We start from the raw sequence: 12723 nt of genomic DNA, 5'->3' as shown, positions 1-12723 counted from the left end.
CTATTGTGTTCTTTTGATTTTTGAAATCATTTTTATCTATTTAATTGAAAATTAGAGTTACAGTGAGAGAAGGAGAGAGAAAGAGAGAAAGGGAGATATCTTTTATTTGCTAGTTCACTCCCCAGATGTCCACAACAGGCAGGTTTGGGCCAGGCCAAAGCCAAGAGCCAGGAATTTCATGTGGATCTCCCATGTAGGTGGCAGGGGCTCAAACACTTGGGCCATCCTCCATTGCTTTTTCCAGTTATCAGCAGGGAGCTGGATCAGAAGTGGAGTGTCTGGGACATGAACTGGTGCCCATATGGGATGCCAGCATAGCAGGCAGCAGCCTTATCTGTTTCGCTATAATATGTGTTCCAGCCCTGTTGTGTTCTTTTGGAGGTGCCACATTACCCTGCTTCTTTAAGCTTCCTATGTTTATCTCCCTGTGTTAACATCTGTGCATCTAGTGTAGTGGTCTCTTCTTTATGGAGTAGATTTTACTGGAGAAGAGTTTGTGGTTTAGATGGAATGTGAGGTATCTTTTTGCTTTGGCTTTTGTTCCAGGTAAGCCTAGAAGTATAGCCTCTGAGTGATTATTTTATTTTATTTTGCTAAATCTTGTCATTTGTGTCTATAAGTGATACAGTGGTCTTGTCTACAGTGGTTTGCATTGGGAAAACTGTGACTTTGAGGTGAAGTTGTGCTTCCTAGGATGTGTATCTTCAGTCCCCGAGAATCTGGTCTCAGTTACACTGCAGGTTGTGAGAGCAGGTCCTTAACCTCATCTTTGTCAGATGGCTATTATCCACAAGACAGAAACTACAGACTCTGGTGAGGATATGGAGAAAGAGGAACTCTTACATACTGTTGGTGGGACTATAAATTAGTGTAACCACTGTGGGAAACAGTACAGAGATTTCTTTAAAAAGTAGAAATAGACTTTCCATATGATCCAGCAATCCCACTACTGACTATATACCCAAAGACATGAGCATGGTGTATCAAAGAGATACCTGCACCACCATGTTATACTAGCTAGCACTGTTCACAATAGCCAAAATGGAATCATCCAAGGTGTACATCAGCAGGTGAATGGATAATGTGGTACACACACACACACACACACAGGGATATTATTCAGCAATACAAAAGTGTGAAACTCTACTATTTGTATCAAAATGGATGCTACTGGAGGAAATCATGTTGAGTTAGTGAATGAAGACAGACACAGAAAGAGAAATACCACATATTCTCCCTTCAATGCGGGAGCTAAAGTTGAAAAAAAAAAAAAACAAAAAAACCCTAAAACCAAAAACAAATAACAGAAATAAATCCCTGTGCTTATCAGTACTGAGGCAAATATAATTTTGTTAAGCTTTGTTTTATATCTTTATCAAACCAATGGTTAAAAATGCTATACTATTGTAGTTTTAGTGATTTGTGATTATTTTAAAATTTACCGTATATGAGTATAATAATCATAGAATTCATTTGATTATTGTTTATAGCCCTTGCCTATATTCCTGCTGAATTAGAGTCTAGTGGAACATTAAGTCTTTGACCATAAGGTGTAATAAAATATGTTATCTCAAAAATTAAAAAAGGAAGGAAGGAAGAGAGGAAAGAAGTGGAAGGGTGAGGGAGGGAAGGAAGAGTAAGTATCTTTATTAGATTGTATCTACTAACTACATTGAATCTGTTCTCTTTTTATTGATAGCACATTAGCAGAATTGATGAAAACTGTGTTGTAATGATTATTATGCATTTGCTATGATGCTGAGAATCTAATGTAGTAATAAATTCCTTAAATAAAAAAAGACAAAAAAATAAAACTTAAGCCAATCTATTTTTTTTTTCTTTTTCTGTGGTTGTTTGCTTGGTTTTTTTTTTTTTTTTTGATATTTTTTTATTTTTTCTTTATTTTTTTTGTTTTTAACTTTTATTTAATAAATATAAATTTCCAAAGTACAGCTTATGGATTACAATGGCTCCCCCCCCATAACTTCCCTCCCACCCGCAACCCTCCCCTTTCCCACTCCCTCTCCCATTCCATTCACATCAAGATGCATTTTCAATTCTCTTTATATACAGAATATCAGTTTAGTATATATTAAGTAAGGATTTCAACAGTTTGCACCCACATAGAAACACAAAGTGGAAAATACTGTTTCAGTACTAGTTATAGCATTAAATTACAATGTACAGCACTTTAAGGACAGAGATCCTACATGAGGAGTAAGTGCACAGTGACTCCTGTTGTTGACTTAACAAATTGACAGTCTTGTTTATGGCATCAGTAATCAACCTAGGGTCTTGTCATGAGTTGCCAAGGCTATGGAAGCCTTTTGAGTTCACCGACTCTGATCATATTTAGACAAGGCCATGGTCAAAGTGGAAGTTCTTTCCTCCCTTCAGAGAAAGGTACCTCCTTCTTTGATGACCTGTTCTTTCCACTGGAATCTCACTCGTGGAGATCTTTCATTTAGTTGTTTTTTTTTTTTTTTTTTTGGCCAGAGTGTTTTGGCTTTCCATGCCTGAAATACTCTCATGGGCTTTTCAGTCAGGTCTGAATGCCTTAAGGGCTGATTAAGAGACCTTGTTATAGGTTTGTCTTTTCTACAGTATCATATAAATTAAAATCATGCAGAATGTAGCCTTTAGTGTCTATTTTCACATAGTACAATGCTTTCTGGATGCAGTCTTGTAATGAGGTATCTTAGTAGTTAACTTCTTTTATTTATGAAAAGAATTATATTGGATGATTTTTACCAAAATTTTTATCCATGGATTTTAGTGAACATTTTGACCTTTTCTAGTTTTTGGCTATCTTAAGTGAAAGACTACCACAAACCACACAAAATCCTGGAATTAAAGGAAAAGTTTATTGTCTGGGGGATGGAAGGGATCTGATAGGCTGGAGAGAGAGGGCAAGAGAGAGAGCCTGTGTGGAAAAATAGGTCTTATTATAGCTTTGCAGAGGTAAGCAAGTGGGAGCAGCAAATCCCGTTAGGGTGCAGGTGGAGCTGATGCTTCTGGTTGGGCCATTTTGTCACCTGACTTCTAGTAAGCCAGGCTGGGCTTGGGACAGAAGTTTATTGTACAAGATGGCTTTGGGGCCAGAGCATAAAACAGCATCTGAGGTTTAAGGTGGTGCGTCAGATAAGACAGCACTGGTTTTACTAGCATTACTGCTTCAGTGTACAAGCCTTTGAGCCTAAATCCTCATTTCACTTGGGTAAATAATTGGAAGTGAGAGTACATGGTATTTATATGCTTGACTTGTTTACAAAGAGTGCTGACCTGTGTTATAAAGAGCCTGTGCCATGTGATATTCCCCACAGCAATGTTTGAGTTGTCCAATTGCTCTATCCTTATTCATACTTATCAATAGTCTATTTAAATTTAAGCTCTTCTAATAGATGTCTTGTAAATCATTTTGATGTTAATTTACATTTTCATGCTAATGCCATAGAGTCTTTTAACATGTTATCTATGTTTTTCAATAAAGTATATGTTAAAATATTTTAACTGCTAGGCTAAACACCTTCTTCTCTGTTGTGTTCTTTTCTGTTTGTAATTATTTAATTTTTAAAAAATTTTATTTAAGTTATACAAGTTTCACATATTTAATTTATGTTGGTCTTGTGATTCAGTTTTCCTCTGCTTCAGTTGTGCGTATAGGCATGGAAGTTTTTCAATTTGGCAGAATTTTGAAATCCAGGCACAGATTTTTTATTTGTTAATTGTTTTTTTTATTTTTTGACAGGCAGAGTGGACAGTGAGAGAGAGAGACAGAGAGAAAGGTCTTCCTTTTGCCGCTGGTTCACCCTCCAATGGCTGCCGTGGCAGGTGCGCTGCAGCCGGCGCACCGCGCTGATCCAAAGCCAGGAGCCAGGTGCTTCTCCTGGTCTCCCGTGGGGTGCAGGGCCCATCCTCCACTGTACTCCCAGGCCACAGCAGAGAGCTGGCCTGGAAGAGGGGCAACCAGGACAGAATCTGGCGCCCCAACCAGGACTAGAACCTGGTGTGCCGGCGCCGCAGGCGGAGGATTAGCCTATTGAGCCGCGTTGCCGGCACAGATTGTTTTATAATAAACATTTCCCATGAACTATTTGAAGATTCCTTATATGCATGAATTTCAAAAAATCCCTTTTTCACCGAGGTTTCAGATGTGGATGGCAGGAACCCAAAGGCCAGATTCCTTGCTTGCTGCTTCCCTGGGTACACATAAGCAGAAAGCTGGAATTGAGAGGGAATTCAGGTACTCTGACATGGGGTGCAGGTGTCTTAACCAGCAGGTTAACCATTAGACCAAATACCCATCCTGGTAAAGGATCTGAACAGACTTTGAAAATGAGAACCTCAAAAAAGTATATATATTTTCTCTTTCTCTGTATGTCTGCTCCATTCAGATATTGAACTATCAGATTTGCAGGGTTTGCAAGTGAAAAGTACACCATGACTCATGCATCATGTTATCCTTATGAAAGATAAGCATGAAAGGCTAAGGGATCTTTTAAAAGATTCATTTATTTATTTGAAAGTCAGAGTTACACAGAGGGAGAAGGAGAGGCTGAGAGAGAGAGAGAGAGAGAGGTGTTCCATCCGCTGGTTCACTCCCCAGATGGCCTCAATGGCCAGAGCTGTGCCAATCCGAAGCCAGGAGCCAGAAGTTTCCTCCGGGTCTCCCACATGGGTACAGGGGCCTAAAGACTTGGGCCCTCCTCTATTGCTTTCCCAGGCCATAGCAGAGAGCTGGATCGGAAGTGGAGCACCTGGGACTGGAACCCGTGCCCATATGGGATGCCAGCACTTCAGGCAGAGGCTTTACCTACTATGCCACAGTTCTGGCTCCCAGAGACATCTTTTTAAAAAGTGGAATCCATTTGAGGTAGTATGAACGTGAAAAAAATGTTTCCCACCTGTAGGTATCTAAAAATAGTAATGTAGCATTACTATATAATAGTATAATATTATAGAATTCACCTGTAAATAATTGAACATAGTCCCATCTGGGGCAATTAAACCTTTTTCTAAATAGCATGAGCTCTGGAGACCATGAAGAATTAGAAATGTTATAAATCTAAATCAGAGTGTAGTCTCCTTAGCATTCTGATTAGGTGCCTCTGTGATCCAAACAATAATTGCAAGTCAGAAAGCTTAATAAGTTACAAAGAACTCCTGAGGTTCTGTCTCCCAGAGCTGAGATTTTGTAGACAAGTCTTTAATTGTGTGGTTTCTGGGACTTTCAATTGAATACTTTTTTTTTTCTTTAAGGTGAAAAGATGGTATCCAGGACCTCCCTATATGCCACCATAAATACTCATTTTTTAAAAATTATTATTTATTTGAAATGCAGAGTTGCAGAGACAGAGAGAGACAGAGAGATATCCCATCCACTGGTTCACTCCTCAAGTGAGTGCAACAGCCAGGACTGGGCCAGGCTGATTCCAGGCACCTGGAACTCCATCTGGTTCTCTCATGTGAGTGCCAGGGGCCCAAGTAGTGGGGCCATCTTCTGTTACCTTCCTAGGCTCATTAGCAGGGAGCTAGACTGGAAGTGGAATAGTCGGAACTCGAAGTGGCACTCAAATGAGTGGTTTGACCTGCTGTGCCACAATACTGGCCCCCAGAAATACTCTTTTGCTTGGAGTTGAGAGGTCCTTGCAGGTAGTCTGGTTCCCATGGAGGGTCATGTATCCAAGGCAATACTATATCCTGTTCCTTGTAGCCAAAACAGTTCCCCTTGACATCATCCTTAAAGGAAAGGGACAGAGTGTGCGGCACACTGAAGGCACTTACAACAAAAGTGAAATGTTTTCTCTCTGACTGTTGGGTCCTACTGAAGATGGTGATGGTGGCATTTATGGACAAAAGCTATCTACATAACATTGTTTATGGTGTATGTCTACACTTCTACTCAGGAGCATTTGCCAGTCACTTGACTTCACTGCTCTCTGATTCATCAGGATATCTTTCAGAGAACTGGGGATTGGTATTAAGGATGGATTCCCTGATGTGCAGAACTTTCTTAACTGAATAACCCACTGAGATGTTATTGATATTGGAGATTCCTTAAAGGGGCAGGCATAGAATCCATTCTTAGCAGGTGCCCTGGATGGTTTTCCAGCGTGCTAACCTTTGAAAATCTCATCCAGTGAACCCACTCTTAGCCTAAGGATGTTGTAAATGCTGTGAGTAGTGTTTGGATGTATTACTTATTCTCTGGGGCCCTTTGCACTATTCTCAGTATTTCTGAGATGGAACACAAGGAACTTATTAGTTCAGGAGTTACAAATCTGGGGAATGTTTGGTTTTTGAGGTGTCTCTTCATGAATCACCTGTATATCTATGTAAACTGTCTAAAAACATTCTACCAACTTTTTAAAGCAGATATATGAAAATTCTACATAGGTGTGGAGTACTATATGATATTGTGAATACGTGGATGTATTGCATCATACCAATCAGGATAAGTTTATTTCCCCAAACATTTAACATTTTTATGGTAAAATATTCAAAATCTTCTAGTTTTTCTTAATAGAGAAATCTGCAGTACATTAACATTACTTATAGCCACCCTGTTGTGTGGCAGAACCCCAGAAATTTTAGTCTCCTCTAGCTGTGATTTTTGGTACCCATTAATCAACCTTTCCTAGCCTTCCTTTCCCCTTTCTTCCACAGCCACTAGCAACTTACATTATCTTTTAAAGTCTATGAAATCCCTGTTTTTTAGGCTCCATCTAAGAGTGAGATCATGTGATACTTGTATTTCTTTGCTTGACTTTTTTCATTCAACATAGTGGCCTCCAGTTCCACCCATCTTGTTGGAAATCACAAGATTTCATCCTATGGCTGAGTGATATCCTCCAGTAGATATGTACCACATTTTCTGCATTCATCAGTGGATGGACACAGGTTGTTTCCATTTTGGGGGCTATTTTGAATAGTGCTGCAATGTGGGGAGCAACCCGGACTAGACTAAGTTACTGGAATTAAGACTTATTCTATGCATCTGCTCTCCCACAATATGGCGCTGGGAGAGGAGTAAACAACTTTTACACAGCTGCCTCCAGTTCGACCAATAACCTGCAGGAGCTGATCCTGCTCCTGATTAGAGGAGAGCAGCGCACTCGGTGTGTGGGTAGCAGAGTTGGGATTGGTGGAAGAGGACTATAAAGGAGGAGAGAGACAACATGCACCAGGAACATCTAAAGGGAACATCTGGATAACATCTGAGCAGCCCCTGAGAGAGCCGGCCAGCGGTGTGCCACTCCCCCGTGGAAGTGGGGAAAGTGGCAGGGGGAGCCGCCCTTCCACGGAGGTGGAAGGATCGGCAGCCAACCCGGGAAGGACCAGCAGCAAACCCGGGAAGGGCCGAGCAGACGAAAGAACAACAGAGGGTCTAGTGTCGTTCCTCCACGAATGGGGGAGTGACACTGCAATAGACATGGAGTACAGATATCTTTGATTTCATTTCCCTTGGATATATACCCAGTAGTGGGCTTGCTGAATCTTAAGGTAGTTCTAGTTTTAATTATTTGAGGAACTTCCATACTGTTTTCTACAATGGTTGTACTAATTTACATTCCTACCCACCTTGTACAAGGTTGCCTTTTTTCCATATCCTTTCCAGTACTTGTTGCCTTTTGTCTTTTTGATAATAGCCAATCTAACAGTGGGTGAGATAATATCTCACTGTGATTTTATTCCCATTTCCCTGATATTTGGTGATGTTGAACATTTTTTTCCATTTATTTGTTGGACATTTGTATGTCTTTGAGATATGTCTATTAAGTCTACTGCTCACTTTTAAATTAGATTATTATTATTGTTTACAACTGAGTTGTTTACTTCAGGTTATTATGTCTCTGTCAGTTGTAAAGCTTGAAATTTTTTCTCCCATTCTGTAAATTGGCTCTTCATTCTGCTGTTTCCTTTGTTTTGCAGATATTCTTTAATTTAACAAAATATCATTTATCTATTTCTTTTTTTTAAGATTTATTTTATTTATTTGAAAGACAGAGTTACAGAGAGAGGTAGAGACAGAGAGGTCTTCCATCTGCTGGTTCACTCCCCAGATGGCCACAATGGCCAGAGCTGCACCAATCCAAAGCCAGGAGTCAGGAGCTTCTTCCAGGTCTTTCACATGGGTGCAGGGGCCCAAGGACTTGGGCCATCTTCTACTGCTTTCCCAGGCCATAGTAGAGAGCTGGATCAGAAGAGGAGCAGCTGGAACTAGAACTAGCATCCATATGGGATGACAGCGCTTCAGGCCAGGGCTTTAACCTGCTGTGCCACAGTGCCAGCTCCAGCCATTTATCTATTTCTAGCTTTACTCCTTGTGCTCTTGGAATCTGACTTTTTTTTTTTTAATCCTTGTCTAATGCAATGTCCTGAAGCATTTCTCTTGTGTTTTCTTCTGGCAGTTTCACAACTTCAGGTCATAAATGATCTTATATATAGGAATCATCAAAGACTCCACCACAAAGTTGTTAGATAAGAAATAAAAGATTCAGGGGCCCGCACCATGACTCACTTGGTTAATCCTCCATCTGCGGCACGGGCATCCTATATGGGTGCTGGGTTCTAGTCCCAGTTGCTGCTTTTCTGGTCCAGCTCTCTGCTGTGGCCCGGGAAGGCATTGGAGGATGGACCAGGTGCTTGGGCCCCTGTACCCGTGTGGGAAACCAGGAGGAAGCACCTGGCTCCTGGCTTCGGATTGGCACAGTGCTGGCCATGGCAGCCGTTTGGGGAGTGAACCGATGGAATGAAGACCTTTCTCTCTCGCTGTCTCTCTCTCTCTCTCTCTCTCACTGTCTATAACTCTACCTGTCAAAAAAAAAAAAAAAGTACAGTTAGTGTTAAATTAGTGGTGGTGTTACAGACAGAGAATGGGAGAGACAGAGAGAGAAAGGTCTTCCATGTGTTGGTTCACTCCCCAGATGACTGCAACAGCCTGAGCTGAGCAAGAGCCAGGAGCTTCTTCTGGATCCCCAATGTGGATACAAGGGCCCAACCACTTGGGCCATCATCTCCTGCTTTCCCAGGCAATAGCAGAGAGCTGGAACAGAAGAGGAGCAGCCGGGACATGAAGTGGCACCCCATGGGATGTTGGAGCCACACTTGGAAACAGCCTACTACCCTACAACACTGGCAACCAGAAATTTGCTTTTAATATAAACTTGGTGAGGCACTGACGTACCATTAGTATTTCCTGAATAAAACATGTAGCAAAACACAACCAAGTTCACCTGCCCTTGGCTCTGTTAGGGCAAAGGTAGCAGTGGAGGTATCCTTTACTGGTGGAGCCTGCAGCATTTAAGATGGTGATAGTGAGAGTGATTGCAGGAGGCAAATGGGTTATGTTATTCTTCCCAAACCTAGCACCCCAACTAAAACCCCCCAAAGGCCCTAGCTGAGGATTAAAAGGTTGAAAAATACAAAACAAAGATAGCAACAACAACAACAATAGTAAAGTCACCTCTCCATCCTCCCTGACTTTATGATTTTCTTATTTTTGGCCTAAGGGTTCTCTTTATACTTCGGGAGGAATTTCTGGCATAATTGCAAAGATATTACTTAGCCAACTTTGATTATCAGTTTTAGCAAAGAAGAATAATGATAATCGGAACATTTCTGTTTGCCTTTGAATTATATTTGCTCATTTGGCTTTTTGTAATCAACTATATTTTATATGATATTTGTGTAGGAAATTATAAATAAATTTTAGTTCCATAATAAACTGCTTGAATGGTGAGATAGTAATGGACATAATCATGACAGGCTGATAAAATAATTATTTTACCAAAGGTCATTCATTATATAATAAGCTAGTAAGAAGTATCCTGACTATGCTTGACATTTTGTACTTGACTCCAGTAGCTTTCTATGCAACGGACCTTCAAGGATAAGTATAACATGTGATTATGCATGGTATTTGACTTTAAGGATAAGAAAGAATATCGTGCCATATTCTTTACTCTTCTAATATCACAGACCTCATCATTTATGATTTGTTTCATTTAGTTATAGAATTCATCTCATTTTGTGAGTTATCTGCTAGATGAAAATTTTCCCCATAAGCCCATTTTCTTTAGCTTTTCAGATCATGATTTTCTAGACAAGCAATAATGAAGCATTCTGATAGAAATAGATGCCTGATGAGGGTGAGGATGCTAAAAGAATTAAAGCAACTGTATGCCAACCATTGTCCTAAGTCAATAGGGAAAACAGTCATAGATGAGAAATTGTTCCTTGTCTCAACAAGCTCCCAAATAGTTGAATGAATAAAGTATGAACTGCCATTACTCTGTCTCCAAAACACTGTCTTTAACAGTGCAAGTGCATAATTATTTTTGAGGTAATATGAAATAATGTCACAATTTTTCTCAAACTCACATCTGGACCTACTTGTTTGTCCCTGAAAATTTGGAACTTTCAAGTGAATGTAGTGTTTCAAGAGCATCACAAACAGATCATCCAAAGCTCACCAGGTATATTCCACCAGGCGTCCAAGAGAAGCCTCCCTGCAGACTGGATTCTGGGCTCCGAATCATCACTGACACAATTTGCTTCCATAATTAGTCAATACTGAATTGAATCCACTGCCTTTATGCCACTATCAAAGTTTTTCACATAATTATTTCTACTTCTTTGTTCCTCTGTTTATATCTGAATCTAAATCTTGAATATGCCTTTATATCTTCTCAGTTTAAGTGAATTATCTTCAACTTCGAAAGCAAAGTTCAAAATCTGCCCTTTCATGAAGATCCTCTTGACTGTTGAAGATGATAGTGATTGAGATGTTTGATCTATGAGCCCAAACCTTATTGTGCCACACACGGTATATGTTTCTTCATTCATTCAGCAGTAAATACATTTGCTTGACTAACTAATGAGCTTCCAAAGAGGCTTATTTTTCTATCAGTGGACTTAATCTATTGTAGAAGCCCCAAATGATAGGCTAGCTTGGGAACAGTTCTTACAAATACACAAACTTGCAAACCTCAGGAGATAAGAAACTCTTGGGACTACTGGTCTTTATATTTCTAGATATTAAATACTGAGACTGGGAATGAAAGTCACAGTTTCTTGTTATCTGTTAAGGAAGAAGTTATAGTTCATCCATCTTAATTTCTACAGGGAGGAGGGTAAGAGAAACTCACCTGCAATCTTCAGGAGGAAGAGAGTGAGTTTTGGAATTACGGTGTTCATCTTGTGTGGCCATTAAAACGTATTCTAAAATCGACTGCTGATTGTCCACATATGAGCCCAAAAGTTTCTGCATGTTTTCAGGTTACCAAGACATAGGAGTAGACAAAAGAGGCCATGGGCAACCATTTAAGCCTCATTTGTGCTTTGACCACTGATCTCATTTAGTAGACTAGAGCTAATTCTGTGAATTAATATGTGAAATTGCCAGCTTTAAACATATTTACACAGACATGACAATGCACAAAGTGTGTTGATGCCATTGTCTTACTTGATTTGCATGATATTTTGAAGCAAGTATTATTTTTTTATGGGTGAAAGCATGACACACAGAGAGACTCTAATGAGTCACATATTGCACTGTAAACCTTAAAGCTGGAATTGGAACTAAATCTTGTGACTCATGATTAGGGCTCTTTTTGCCATCTCTGTACTAATGGTTTCTTTCTTGAAAGGGAGGCAATTAAGATTTGCCAAGTCAGATTCAGAAAACAGTATGTATTCTAGACTTGTGCTGTCTAATATATAACTTCCAGGCACAGGTGGCTACTGAGCATTTGAAATGTGGCTACTTTGACTTTTGTGTTGTTAGGTATAAAATACACTATGGACTTTTAAAAAAGAATGTAAACTTCATTAAGATTTTTATATGGATTACATATTGAAATGATAGTATTTTGGCCACACCAAATCAGTCTGCATTATTAAAATTGATTTTATCTGTTGTTTTTGCTTTTATAAAAATAAGTTTCTAGGAAACCTTAAGTTGTCCATGTGGCCATGTTATATTTCTAATGTGCAATGCAAAGCAGACTCTACTTTCAAAAAATATCTTCAATTGTTATATGTTTAATAATATTGTGTCATATACCAAAATGTTTAAAAGCCATCTTACTATGCATTCTAAATTACATTTTAAAATATATTAATATATAGAGAACAGATTTCATGAATTTTATAGATATGACTCCAAGAATACAACTGTATTTCCTCTCTTCCTCCCCCACTGCCTCCTACCTTCTTTCTCTTAAAATTTTTTTTTTGATAATTGCTAACAACACATGAGTCCCATGAGTCAGGGTAGTCGTTTATTTTAGAAGGTACTCAGACATGCCATCTAACAAAATTTCATCTCTGTTATTAGTAGTTGATTAGATATAGTAGATGCTGGTTACCATTTCCAATTTTTATGTGTATTAAGGCAGATTTGTATAACACGTCTTCCTACAAACACAACAGCATAATAGAATTTTTTGTAACAAGCTGTTTAATGTGACTATTACACTGCTATAGAACTGAAGCATTCAAATACAGGTGGAAAAATAGTGATATATAAAATTATATAGTTTCTATGTTTTATTCAAGAGAGCTTTTCTTGAGAAGATAATTAAAGAGATGAGCTTAATGTGATCATATAATGTTTTTGGCACAGAGATAAAAAAGGGAGAGGTTTAGAGGAGGGAAAAAAAACAAGAAAGAAAATTTCAGCTTCAAGAGGGAATAATCTAACATACTACCTCTCAAACT

Source organism: Oryctolagus cuniculus, chromosome 1 (genome assembly GCF_051225735.1).
Source record: "Oryctolagus cuniculus isolate XC-2025 breed Fujian yellow rabbit chromosome 1, ASM5122573v1, whole genome shotgun sequence".
Lineage (NCBI taxonomy): Eukaryota > Metazoa > Chordata > Mammalia > Lagomorpha > Leporidae > Oryctolagus > Oryctolagus cuniculus.
This window is presented reverse-complemented; position numbering follows the sequence as displayed.